The 14,147-nt window shown below is 41.9% G+C and overlaps 1 non-coding gene across 1 annotated transcript; it reads right to left on the bottom strand.

The window, feature by feature from the left end:
- Positions 1-801: 801 nt before the first annotated feature.
- On the bottom strand, positions 802-908 carry LOC127691806 (U6 spliceosomal RNA). The gene has a single exon (XR_007979379.1). It is a non-coding gene; the product is annotated as a U6 spliceosomal RNA (small nuclear RNA).
- Between the last annotated feature and the right edge of the window lie 13,239 nt (positions 909-14,147).

The raw sequence follows: 14,147 nt of genomic DNA on the forward strand, positions 1-14,147 counted from the left end.
CCCTTCCATTTGGCGCATAGATGTTCAGAATTGAAAGTTCTTCTTGGTGGATTTTTCCTTTGACCAGCAAGAAGTGTCCCTCAGTGTCTCTTTTGATGACTTTAGGTTGAGAGTCAATTTTATCTGATATTAGAATGGCTACTCCGGCTCGTTTCCCAAGACCATTGGCTTGTAAAATTGTCTTCCAGCCTTTTACTCTAAGGTAGTTTTTGTCTTTGACATTTAGGTGTGTTTCCTTTATGCAGCAAAATGTAGGGTCCTGTTTCCTTATCCATTCTGTTAGTCTATGTCTTTTTATTGGGGAATTGAGTCCATTGATGTTAAGAGATATTAAGGAATAGAGATTATTACTTCCTGTCATTTTGATGTTATTTTTATATTTGAGTGATTATCTTCTTTTGGGTTTGATGAAGGAAGGTTACTATCTTACTTTTTCCAGGGTGTATTTTCCCTCCTTGTATTGGAGTTTTCCTACTATTATTCTTTGTAGGGCTGGGTTTGTGGAAAGATATTGTATAAATTTGGTTTTGTCATGGAATGTCTTGGTTTCTCCATCTATTGTGATTGAGAGTTTTGCTGGGTATAGTAGTCTTGGCTGACATTTGTGTTCTCTTAGAGTCTGCATGAGATCTGCCCAGGATCTTCTAGCTTTCATGGTCTCTGGTGAGAAGTCTGGTGTGATTCTGATAGGTCTTCCTTTATATGTTACTTGGCCTTTTTCTCTTACTGCCTTCAATATTCTTTCTTTGTTTAGTGCATTTGGGGTTTTAATTATTATGTGGCGAGAGGTATTTCTGCTCAAAAAATATGGAACGCTTCACGAATTTGTGTGTCATCCTTGCGCAGGGGCCATGCTAATCTTCTATGTATCGTTCCAATTTTAGTATATGTGCTGCCGAAGCGAGCACCTCTTGTAATTTTTTGACTTTGGCTGTCTCACAGACTTCTTTGTCATGAACAGAAGCTGATTTCTACCAATTGTGGATGAAAAAACCTTTTCCTCAATCCTCTAAGGAGAGAAAATGCCAAATTGGGAATAGGGGAAAAGGGTGTTGAATCCACAGTGAAAACTTTGTGTGAAGTTCCTCTGCTTGCTATTTCTAGTAACCCAGGGAAGGGCCAGGTAAAAGGGCGCTTTCCTGGCTGACTAGGGCATGGCCTTCTTGGATGTCTGTGACAGGGTCACCAGCAGGAAGGGTGGAGGAGGGCAGGGAGTCACCAAAGAGCCTTGAAAGCCACAGAAATGCTTTGCCCTGGGAGGTCTGGCCACCCAGGAGGTGCAGCAGGGGAATGTCCTTCTGTGGTCTGCCCTGGCTCAGTGCCAGGGTTCAACAAGGGCCTTGTGATATGCACATTAGAAATGTGTTGGTGGCAGGATGGTATGTCTAACTCATGTTTAAGGCACAGCAGAACTTGTGTCTCTTATGCCACAGAGGCACACTGGCTGTGTGTGGCAGGTTGCAGCAGTCTGATTGTCCACAGGAGCTCTAGGAGACAAGATTCTCTTCATTCTAATCCTGATCTCTGTCAGGTTTCAAGGGAGTATCCTTGGAATACTGAGACAATATGAAGATATACATGAAACACACACACACACACACACACACTCACACACACACACACACACACAAAGAAACTCCAAAGAGGCCCTTTGTTGTAGAAAATATTTAATCCCAATCTGGGATTTCTACCCTGCCTTTCACCATATAGTTCCCGGATAAAAGACACACACAACCTTCAAATTAAAATAAACCTCAATGAGCACTAGGGCTGGGCAGATATTTACCCTCTATCCTATTAAAATCTGTTTTCTACCTATAATCGCAAGTTATGACTATGTTTTATCTGGGCTGCTCCTAACTCCGATTGACCAGACCTCAGGTCTATGCTTTTCTGAATCCTAACCCACGGCATCTTCTTCCTCTCTTCATCCTCATCTCTCTCTCTCTCTCTCTTTTTTTTTTAAATTTTAGTAGCTCTTTTTTTTAAAATTTTTTTTATTCGATATAATTTATTTACATTTCAAATGATTTCCCCTTTTCTAGCCCCCCCACTCCCCGAAAGTCCCGTAAGGCCCCTTCTCTTCCCCTGTCCTCCCATCCATCCCTTCCCACTTCCCCGTTCTGGTTTTGCTGAATACTGTTTCACTGAGTCTTTCCAGAACCAGGGGCCACTCCTCCTTTCTTCTTGTACCTCATTTGATGTGTGGATTATGTTTTGGGTATTCCAGTTTTCTAGGTTAATATACACTTATTAGTGAGTGCATACCATGAGTCACCTTTTGAGTCTGGGTTACCTCACTTAGTATGATATTCTCTAGCTCCATCCATTTGCCTAAGAATTTCATGAATTCATTGTTTCTAATGGCTGAATAGTACTCCATTGTGTAGATATACCACATTTTTTGCATCCACTTTTCTGTTGAGGGATACCTGGGTTCTTTCCAGCATCTGGCAATTATAAATAGGGCTGCTATGAACATAGTAGAACATGTATCCTTATTACATGGTGGGGAGTCTTCTGGGTATATGCCCAGGAGTGGTATAGCAGGATCTTCTGGAAGTGAGGTGCCCAGTTTTCAGAGGAACCCCCAGAACGATTTCCAGAGTGGTTGTACCAATTTGCAACCCCACCAGCAATGGAGGAGTGTTCCTCTTTCTCCACACCCTCTCCAACACCTGCTGTCTCCTGAATTTTTAATCTTAGCCATTCTGACTGGTGTAAGATGAAATCTTAGGGTTGTTTTGATTTGCATTTCCCTAATGACTAATGAAGTTGAACATTTTTTAAGATGCTTCTCCGCCATCCGAAGTTCTTCAGGTGAGAATTCTTTGTTTAACTCTGTACCCCATTTTTAATAGGGTTGTTCGGTTTTCTGGAGTCTAACTTCTTGAGTTCTTTATATATATTGGATATTAGCCCTCTATCTGATGTAGGATTGGTGAAGATCTTTTCCCAATTTGTTGGTTGCCGATTTGTCCTCTTGATGGTGTCCTTTGCCTTACAGAAACTTTGTAATTTTATGAGGTCCCATTTGTCAATTCTTGCTCTTAGAGCATACGCTATTGGTGTTCTGTTCAGAAACTTTCTCCCTGTACCGATGTCCTCAAGGGTCTTCCCCAGTTTCTTTTCTATTAGCTTCAGAGTGTCTGGCTTTATGTGGAGGTCCTTGATCCATTTGGATTTGAGCTTAGTACAAGGAGACAAGGATGGATCAATTCGCATTCTTCTGCATGCTGACCTCCAGTTGAACCAGCACCGTTTGTTGAAAAGGCTATCTTTTTTCCATTGGACGTTTTCAGCCTCTTTGTCGAGGATCAAGTGGCCATAGGTGTGTGGGTTCATTTCTGGATCTTCAATCCTGTTCCATTGATCCTCCTGTCTGTCACTGTACCAATACCATGCAGTTTTTAACACTATTGCTCTGTAGTATTGCTTGAGGTCAGGGATACTGATTCCCCCAGATTTTCTTTTGTTGCTGAGAATAGTTTTAGCTATCCTGGGTTTTTTGTTGTTCCAGATGAATTTGATAATTGCTCTTTCTAACTCTGTGAAGAATTGAGTTGGGATTTTGATGGGTATTGCATTGAATCTGTATAGTGCTTTAGGCAAAATGGCCATTTTAACTATATTGATTCTACCGATCCATGAGCATGGGAGGTTTTCCCATTTTTTGAGGTCTTCTTCCATTTCCTTCTTCAGAGTCTTGAAGTTCTTGTCATACAGATCTTTCACATGTTTGGTAAGAGTCACCCCAAGATACTTTATACTGTTTGAGGCTATTGTAAAGGGGGTCATTTCCCTAATTTCTTTCTCAGCCTGCTTATCCTTTGAGTATAGGAAGGCCACTGATTTGCTTGTCTTGATTTTATAACCTGCCACTTTGCTGAAGTTGTTTATCAGCTGTAGGAGCTCTCTAGTGGAGTTCTTTGGGTCACTTAGGTAGACGATCATGTCGTCTGCAAATAATGATAGTTTGACTTCTTCCTTTCCAATTTCTATCCCTTTGACCTCCTTATGTTGTCGAATTGCCCGAGCTAGTACCTCAAGTACAATATTGAAAAGATAAGGAGAAAGGGGGCAGCCTTGTCTGGTCCCTGATTTCAGTTGGTTTGCTTCAAATTTCTCTCCATTTAGTTTGATGCTGGCTACCGGTTTGCTGTATATTGCTTTTACTATGTTTAGGTATGGGCCTTGAATTCCTGTTCTCTCCAAGACTTTAAGCATGAAGGGATGCTGAATTTTGTCAAATGCTTTTTCAGCATCCAATGAAATGACCATGTGGTTTTGTTCTTTGAGTTTGTTTATGTAGTGGATTGTATTGATGGATTTCCGTATATTGAACCAACCCTGCATTCCCGGGATAGAGCCTACTTGATCATGGTGGATGATCGTTTTGATGTGTTCTTGGATTCGGTTGGCAAGAATTTTATTGAGTATTTTTGCATCGATGTTCATAAGGGAAATTGGTCTGAAGTTCTCTTTCTTTGTTGGATCTTTTTGTGGCTTTGGTATCAGCATAATTGTGGCTTCGTAGAAGGAATTGGGTAGTGTTCCTTCTGTTTCTATTTTGTGGAATAGTTTGAAGAGTATTGGTGTTAACTCTTCTTTGAAGGTCTGGTAGAATTCTGCACTGAAGCCATCTGGTCCTGTGCTTTTTTTGGTTGGAAGACTTTCTATGACTCCTTCTATTTCTTTAGGCATTATGGGACTGTTTAGATGGTCTAGTTGGTCCTGATTTAATTTTGGTATTTGGTATCTGTCAAGGAAATTGTCCATTTCCTCCAGATTCTCCAGTTGTGTTGAGTACAGGCTTTTGTAGTAGGATCTGATGATTTTTTGGATTTCCTCAGTTTCCATTGTTATATCTCCCTTTTCATTTCTAAGTTTGTTAATTTGGATACTTTCTCTGTGCCCTTTGGTCAGTCTGGCTAAGGGTTTATCTATCTTGTTGATTTTCTCAATGAACCAGCTCCTGGTTTTGTTGATTTTTTTGTATGGTTCTCTTTGTTTCTACTTGATTGATTCGGCCCTGAGTTTGATGATTTCCTGGCTTCTACTCCTCCTGGGTGAAATAGTTTCTTTTTGTTCTAGGGCTTTCAGGTGTGTCATTAAGATGGTAATGTATGCTCTCTCCATTTTCTTTTTGGAGGCACTCAGGGCTATGAGTTTTCCTCTTAGCACTGCTTTCATTGTGTCCCATAGATTTGGGTATGTTGTGTTTTCATTTTCATTGTGTTCTAAAAAGTCTTTAATTTCTTTCTTTATTTCTTCCTTGACCAAGGTATCATTGAGTAGAGTATTGTTCAGTTTCCACGTGTATGTGGGTTTTCTGTTGTTTCTGTTGCTATTGAAGACCACTTTTACTCCATAGTGATCAGATAGGAGGCATGGGATTAGTTCGATCTTCTTATATTTGTTGAGGTCTGTCTTGTGACCAATTATATGGTCGATTTTGGAGAAGGTACCATGAGGTGCTGAGAAAAAGGTATATTCTTTTGTTTTAGGATAGAATGTTCTATATATATATATCTGTTAAATCTAATTGGTCCAAAGCTTCAATTAGTTTCATTGTGTCCCTGTTTAGTTTCTGTTTTCCTGATCGGTCCATTGAGGAAAGTGCAGTGTTGAAATCACCCACAATTATTGTGTTAGGTGCAATGTGTGCTTTTAGTTTTAATAAAGTTTCTTTTACGAAAGAGGGTGCCCTTGCATTTGGTGCATAGATGTTCAGGATTGACAGTTCTTCTTTTTGTATTTTTCCTTTGACCAGCAAGAAGTGTCCCTCAGGGTCTCTTTTGATGACTTTGGGTTGAAAGTCAATTTTATCTGATATTAAAATGGCTACTCCAGCTTGTTTCCTGAGACCATTTGCTTGTAAAATTGTCTTCCAGCCTTTTACTCTAAGGTAGTGTTTGTCTTTGACCCTGAGGTGTGTTTCCTGTAAGCAGCAAAATGTAGGGTCCTGTTTATGTATCCATTCAGTTAGTCTGTGTCTTTTTATTGGGGCCTTAAGTCCATTGATGTTAAGAGATATTAAGGAATAGTGATTGTTACTTCCTATCATTTTTGACGTTATTTTTTAAATTTGAATGCTTAACTTCTTTTGGGTTTGATGAAAGGTTACTATCTTGCTTTTTCCAGGGTGAAGTTTCCCTCCTTGTATTGGTGTTGTCCTCCTATTATCCTTTTTAGGGCCGGGTTTGTGGATAGATATTGGGTAAACTTGGTTTTGTCATGAAATATCTTAGTTTCTCCATCTATGGTGATTGAGAGTTTTGCTGGATATAGTAGTTTTGGTTGGCATTTGTGTTCTCTTAGAGTCTGCATGAGATCTGCCCAGGACCTTCTAGCCTTCATAGTCTCAGGTGAAAAGTCTGCTGTGATTCTGATAGGTCTTCCTTTATATGTTACTTGGCCTTTTTCTCTTACTGCCTTTAGTATTCTTTCTTTGTTTAGAACATTTGGTGTTTTGATTATTATGTGACGGGAAGTATTTCTGCTCTGGTTCAGTCTGTTTGGAGTTCTGTAGGCTTCTTGTATATTCATGGGCATCTCTCTCTTTAGTTTAGGGAAGTTTTCTTCCATAATTTTATTGAAGATATTTGCTGGCCCTTTAAGTTGTAAATCTTCACTGTCATCTATGCCTATAATCCTTAGGTTTGGTCTTCTCATTGTGTCCTGGATTTCCTGGATATTTTGGGTTGCAAGCTTTTTGCATTTTGCATTTTCTTTAACTGTTGAGTCCATGGTTTCTATGGAATCTTCAGCATCTGAGATTCTTTCTTCTATCTCTTGTATTCTGTTGTTGATATTTGCATCTCTGTCCCCTGATTTCTTCCCAAGGCTTTCTATCTCCAAAGTTGTCTCCCTTTGAGTTTTCTTAGTTGTTTCTACTTGTGATTTTAGATCCTGGATGGTTTTGCTTAGCTCCTTCACTTGCATGTTTGTGTTTTCCTGTAATTCTTTAAGAGATTTTTGTGTTTCCTCTTTCATGAGCTCAGCCTGTTGACCAAAGTTCTCCTGTATTTCTTTAAGAGATTTTTGTGTTTCGTCTTTCATGCCCTCAGCCTGTTGACCAAAGTTCTCCTGTATTTCTTTAAGTGTTTTTTGCATTTCCTCCTTGTTGGCTTTTGTATTCTCCTGGATTTCTTTCAATGATTTTTGTGTTTCCCTTGCAAGGGCTTCTAACTTTTGATCCATTTTCTCCTGAATTTCTTTAAGTATGTCCTTCATGTGTTCCTGTACCAGCATCATGACCAGTGATTTTAAATCCAAATCTTGTTTTACTGGTGTGATGGGGTATCCAGCACATGTTGGTAGAGGAGAATTGGGTTCAGATGTTGTCATATTGCCTTGATATCTGTTAGTGACGTTCCTGCGTTTGCCTTTTGCCATCTAGTTCTCACTGGTGTTAGTTTGTCTTGTCAGTGCTGGACTCACCAGTGCAAGCTGCCCCTTCCCAGTTGGCCTCTGGTGCACAGCTTACCTCCTGCACTGCTTGTAGACAAGGTGCTGCTGCCCAGGCAGTTCCGATCCCAAAGCAGGCACCCGAAGGCTCCCGCTGGGGCCCGCTGGATTCACTGGAGCACACTGACTTCTCCCAGCTGGCCGCCCGGAAACCCAGCTAGCCACTTGCAGGACTTGGAGATGTGGTGCTGCCGCCCAGGCTGATCTGGGCAGCAGAACTCCCAACCGGGTTGGTGCACACAAGGCTAGCCTAGCTGCTCAGGCCCTGAGTCTAGGCAAAAGCCTGGCAGGCCAATGTCGGTGCAAAGTTCCCCTCAGCTGTGGGTGTTAATTGGGTGTGTCAGGTGGCTAGGATGGTGGTGTGCGCGAGTTCCCTGAGAGTGCTGGGAGAGTCTGCTGGGCTAACAACCTCCTGGCTGGGTCAGCACACAGATGGCCCAACGAGCAGCCCAGGGCCTGGGGACAGTCCAGGGCCTGACTGTCTGAGACCCCTGCTTTGTCCGCCTTGGGCTATGCCTGTTAGCTGGTTTGGTTTTGTCTGCTAGTCTCTCTGGCTTCCTGTAGGCAAAATGGCGGCGGTGCGTGCTGGCCCGGGCAAAGAAGCTCCTGGCTGGGTCGGCACACAGATCGCCCACCGAGCAGTCCTGGGCCTGGGGGCAGTCCAGGGCCTGACCGTCTGAGACCCCTGTTATGTCCGCCTCGGGCTATGCCTGTTAGCTAGTTTGGTTTTGCCTGCTAGGTCTCTCTGGCTTCCCGTAGGCAAAATGGCGGCGGTGCGCGCTGGCCCGGGCAAACAAGCTCCTGGCTGGGTTGGCACACAGATGGCCCGCCGAGCAGCCCAGGACCTGGGGGCAGACCAGGGCCTGACCGTCTGAGACCCCTGCTATGTCTGCCTCGGGCTATGCCTGTTAGCCGGTTTGGTTTTGCCTGCTAGGTCTCCCTGGCTTCCCTTAGGCAAAATGGTGGTGGTGCGCGCGCAGGCCCGGGAGGAAAAAAACCTCCTGGCCGGGTTTGCAGCCCGGTGGACCCCCGATCAGCCCAGGGCCTGGGTGCAGGCCAACGCCCGTTGGGCTTAGACCCCCGCGATGTTGGTCTCGGGTTATATTTGCGTACCTCAGTCTGATTTCTCTGGCGACCGAGAACCAATATGGAGCCCTCGTAACTGACTGGTGGGAGGCAGAGTTCTGATGTGGCTTCTGTGTGGTGAAAGGCACCGTCCATCTCTCTCTTTTCCTGGTCTCCTCTGCCCTTCATCCCCACCCTGCCAGTAACTTCAGCCAACCATTGGACTGAGTTCAGGGTCTGGATGGAGAAGTTGGAGAAGGAACTGAAAGAGCTGAGGGGGTTCGCAGCCACATGGAGGGAGCAACAGTGTCAACTGCCCAGACCCCCAGGAGTTCCGGGGGACTGGACCACCAACCGAAGAGTACACATGGAGGGACCCATGGCTCCGGCTGCATATGTAGCAGAAGATGGACTTTTTGGACAGCAGTGGGAGGAACTGCCCTTGGGGCTGAGAGTGTTAGATGACCCAGTGTAGGGGAATTCCAATGAGGGAAGACAGGAGTGGGTAGGTGGGGGAGCACCTTCTTAGATGCACGGGGAGGGGGAACAGGATAAGGATTTTTCCAAAGGGGAAACCTGGAAAGGGGAAATCATTTGAAATGTAAATAAAGAAAATACCCAATTAAAAAAAAAAGCAAAAAATAGTAAAAGCAAAAAAGAAAAAGAATGCAAACAAAGCAAAACAAAACAAACAAACAAAAAGAGGTCCTTTGTCAAGATTCGTCTAGGAAAGGCTAAGGCTAGCATGTGGCCTTCCTGGATGTCACCCATGTTTTGCGTAGCCTAATCTGGGTGAACTCAGAGTCAAGGGGTCAAGAGACTTCATCTGGATTGCTTCTTGCACTTGGTATGCCTTTCCGGACACACTTACATTAACTAAAAATTCCTGGGCATTGGCCCCGACCCTCCATTTAGCAGATGTCCTACAGATCAACATAAAGATGAACATTCATGAACTAATGCTGATAGATGAGATAATGATTTTATAGAATTCCTGGTTTGATTCAAATAATCTTAGGAAGAAAGTTGAAAGATAAGGTTTTAGTTGTTTCCTAGAAAGATGTAATAAAATTAAAATCAACAATAGTATGTGCCCCCTCCTCATAATAGTGAATAAAGGCAGGTTAATGAGAAATACAATGAGCTTTCATGATTACACTAAAAAGAGGAATTGGTTTGGGACAAATTTGTATTCAAGGTAAAGCATTAAGGTGCAAGGTGTGCTATGATAAGGCAAGGTCATCTGAAAGTGTTGCTTTGAACTTTAGAATGAGACTCCATTTTGGACAACATCCTTCTGTAACTCCCATGTTTCACAGCATTTTATCTCTGAGGTAATTTTCTAAGAACCTTTGTCTAAGGTATGAAGGTATGAAAATGTCAGAGAAAAGAAATAAGCTTGGTGACTTGGAGGGCTCTCTCTCCGTCCGTCCATCTGGCCGTCCATCCATCCATCCAAATGTATATGTCTGTCTATATAGATGTATGTAGTTATACATGAACACTTGTGGAATACGTAAAACAGGTGCTAGCCTGAATGTATATGTGTATGAATATATGTGTCTGTGCATATTTTCCTATATAAAGGATTTTAATTCTTTTCTTTGTAACATTTTACTTATGAGACAATTCTATTTTACATAGAGAATTTTTTGTCTAAAGCTATGAAAAGCTAAAAGCAGTAAATAAAAGGGGAAGCAGCCATTTTCTGCTTCACCCGGTATGTATGTGTCTGCGTGATGACATCTTTCCTTGTCTTTTTCCCTCTGCTTCAAGAAGAGTTAAGGAGCTCCTTGGCCAGCACAAGGCTTCTGGCTGACCTGCCAGAGAAAGGAGCAGGACATATTCTGACTTCCCTGCTGCTAAACAGTGTGTGTTAGTCACCAGATACTAGTGCTTGTTCAAGCACAGGAAAGAAAGAACTAAGGTTTTAGCACAGAACAAGAAGACAGAACAGCAATAAAGAGTTAATAAAGAGTTAAGTTCTCATCCCCTAACAGGAACACAGAACAGTAAAAGAGGGCTAAGTTTTTAAGAACAGAATAGTAATAGAGTTAAGGTTTTGTAGCACTTGCTGGAGTCCTGAACAGCAATAGTTAAAAAAGAAATTTCAGTGCTTACTGAGGAACAGAATAGAGCATTATTCTGATAGATGCAGCATTTATTTTATTTTTTTTTAATTTACAAGAGTTCAACTCTTTTTTTAAATAATTTTTTATTTTCAATATTCTTGGTTCACATTCAAAATGGTTTTCCCTTTCCTGGTTCCCCCCTCCTCATAAGTTCCCTAAGCCCTCTTCTCTCCACCCATTCTCCTATCAACCCCCTCCTACTTCTCTGTCCTGGTATTCCCCTACAATGCTGGAACAAGCATTTTCAGGACCAGGGACCGCTCTTTCCTCCTTCTTGGGAGTCATTTGATATGTGAACTGTGTCTTGGATATTCAGAGTTTCTGAGCTAATATCCACTTATCAGTGACTGTATTCCATGTGTGTTCTTTTGTGATTTAGTTACCTCACTTAGGATGATATTTTCCAGATCCAACCATTTGCCTAAGAATTTCATGAATTCATTGCTTTTAATTGCTGAGTAGTATTCCATTGTGTAAATATACCACATTTTCTGTAATCATTCCTCTATTGAGGGACATCTGGGTTCTTTCCAGCTTCTGGCTAATATAAATAGGGCTGCTATGAACATAGTGGAGCATGTGTCCTTATTGTTTGCCAGGGAATCCTTTGGGTATATGCCAAGAACTGGTATTGCAGGGTCCTCCGGAAGAGTAATGCCCAGTTTTCTGAGGAACAGCCAGACTGATTTAGAGAGTGGTTGTACCAACTTGCAATCCCACCAGCAGTAAAGAAGTGTTTCTTTTTCTCCACATCCTCACCAACACCTACTGTCTCCTGAGTTTTTAGTCTTAGCCATTCTGACTGGTGTAAGGTGAAATCTCAGGGTTGTTTGGATTTGCATTTCCCTAATGACTAATGACTAATGATGTTGAACATTTTTTAAGGTGCTTCTCAGCCATTCAAAGATCTTCATGAGAAAATTCTTTGTTTAGCTCTGTACCCCATTTTTTAAAATAGGGTTATTTGGCTCTCTGGAGTCTAGAGTTCTTTGTATATATTGGATATTAGCCCTCTGTTGGATGTAGGGTTGGTGAAGATCCTTTCCCAATTTGTTGGTTGGCGTTTTGTCTGCTCGACAGTGTCCTTTGCCTTACAAAAACTTTGTAATTTTATGAGTCCCATTGGACCTTAAATCGATTCTTGATCTTAGAGCATAAGCTATTGGTGTTCTATTCAGGAACTTTCCCCCTGTGCCCATGTCCTCAAGTGTCTTCCCCAGTTTCTTTTCTATTAGTTTCAGTGTGTCTGGTTTTATGTGGAGGTCCTTGATCCACTTGGAGTTGAACTTAGTACAAGGAGATAGAAATGGATCAATTTGAATTCTTCTGCAAGCTGACCTCCAGTTGAACCAGCACCATTTGTTGAAAAGGCTGTCTTTTTTCCCCACTGGATGTTTTCAGCTCCTTTGTCAAAGATCAAGTGACCATAGGTGTGTGGGTTCATTTCTGGGTCTTCAATCCTATTCCATTGATCTACCTGCCTGTCACAATACCAGTACCATGCAGTTTTTAACACTATTGCTCTGTAGTACTGCATGAGGTCTGGGATACTGATTTCCCCAGAAGTTCTTTTACTGTTGAGAATAGTTTTAGCTATCCTGGGGTTTTTGATATTCCAGATGAATTTGAGAATTGCTCTTTCTAACTCTATGAAGAACTGAGTTGGGATTTTGATGGGGATTGCATTGAATCTGTAGATTGCTTTTGGTAAGATGGCCATTTTTACTATATTAATCCTGCCAATCCAGAGCATGGAGGATTTTTCCATTTTTTTAATTCAATATATTCTTTATTTACATTTCAAATGATTTCCCCTTTTCTGGCTCCCCACTCCCGAAAGTCCCATAAGCCCTCTTCCCTCCTCCTGTTCCCCCATCTACTCCTTCCCACTTCCCTGTTCTCATATTCCCCTATACTACTGCAGTGAGTCTTTCCAGAAACAGGGGCCACTCCTCCATTCTTCTTGGACATCATTTAATATGTGGATTATGTCTTGGGTATTCAAAGTTTCTAGTCTAATATCCACTTATCAGTGAGTGCATACCATGGTTGATCTTTTGAGACTGTATTACCTCACTTAATATATGTTCTCCAGCTCTATCCATTTGTCTAAGAATTTCATGAATTCATTGTTTCTAATGGCTGAATAGTTCTCCATTGTGTAAATATACCACATTTTTTTTTTGTATCCATTCATCTGTTGAGGGACACCTGGGTTCTTTCCAGCTTCTGGCTACTACAAATAGGGCTGCTATGAACAAAGTGGAGCATGTGTCCTTATTGCATGCTGAAGAATCCTCTGGGTATAAGCCCAGAAGTGGTATAGCAGGGTCCTCCAGAAGTGTCATGCCCAGATTTCTGAGGAAACGCTAGACTGATTTCCAAAGTGGTTCCACCATCTTGCAATCCCACCAGCAGTGGAGGAGTGCTCCTCTTTCTCCACATCCTTGCCAACACCTGCTGTCTCCTGAGTTTTTGACCTTAGCCATTCTAACTGGTGTGAGGTGAAATCTCAGGGTTGTTTTGATTTGCATTTCCCTAATGATTAATGATGTTGAACATTTCTTAAGGTGCTTCTCAGCCATCTGAAGTTCTTCATGTGAAAATTCTTTGTTTAGCTCTGTACCCCACTTTTTAATAGGATTATTTGGTTCTCTGGGTTCTATCTTCTTGAGTTCTTTTTATATATTAGATATTAACCCTCTGTTGGATTTAGGGTTGGTGAAGATCCTTTCCCAATCTGTTGGTTGACGTTTTGTCCTTTTGACAGTGTCCTTTGCCTTACAGAAACTTTGTAGTTTTATGAGGTTCCATTTGTCAATTCTTGATCTTAGAGCATAAGCTATTGGTGTTCTGTTCAGGAGCTTTTCCCCTGTGCCCATGTGCTCAAGGCTATTCCCCAGTTTCTTTTCTATTAGTTTCAGTGTGTCAGGTTTCATGTGGAGGTCCTTGATCCATTTGGAGTTGAGCTTAGTACAAGGAGATAAGAATGGATCGATTCTTTGTTTAACTCTGTACCCCATTTTTTAATAGGGTTATTTGGTTTTCTGGAGTCTAACTTCTTGAGTTCTTTATATATATTGGATATTAGCCCTCTCTCTGATGTAGGGTTGGTGAAGATCTTTTCCCAATTTGTTGGTTGCTGATTTGTCCTTTTGATGGTGTCCTTTGCCTTACAGAAACTTTGCAATTTTATGAGGTCCCATTTGCCAATTCTTGATCTTAGAACATACGCTATTGGTGATCTGTTCAGAAACTTTCCCCCTGTACTGATATCGTCAAGGGTCTTCCCCAGTTTCTTTTCTATTAGCTTCAGAGTGTCTGGCTTTATGTGGAGGTCCTTGATCCATTTGGATTTAAGCTTAGTACAAGGAGACAAGGATGGATCAATTCGCATTCTTCTGCATGCTGACCTCCAGTTGAACCAGCACCATTTGTTGAAAAGGCTATCTTTTTTCCATTGGATGTTTTCAGCCCCTT

Source organism: Apodemus sylvaticus, chromosome 8 (genome assembly GCF_947179515.1).
Source record: "Apodemus sylvaticus chromosome 8, mApoSyl1.1, whole genome shotgun sequence".
Lineage (NCBI taxonomy): Eukaryota > Metazoa > Chordata > Mammalia > Rodentia > Muridae > Apodemus > Apodemus sylvaticus.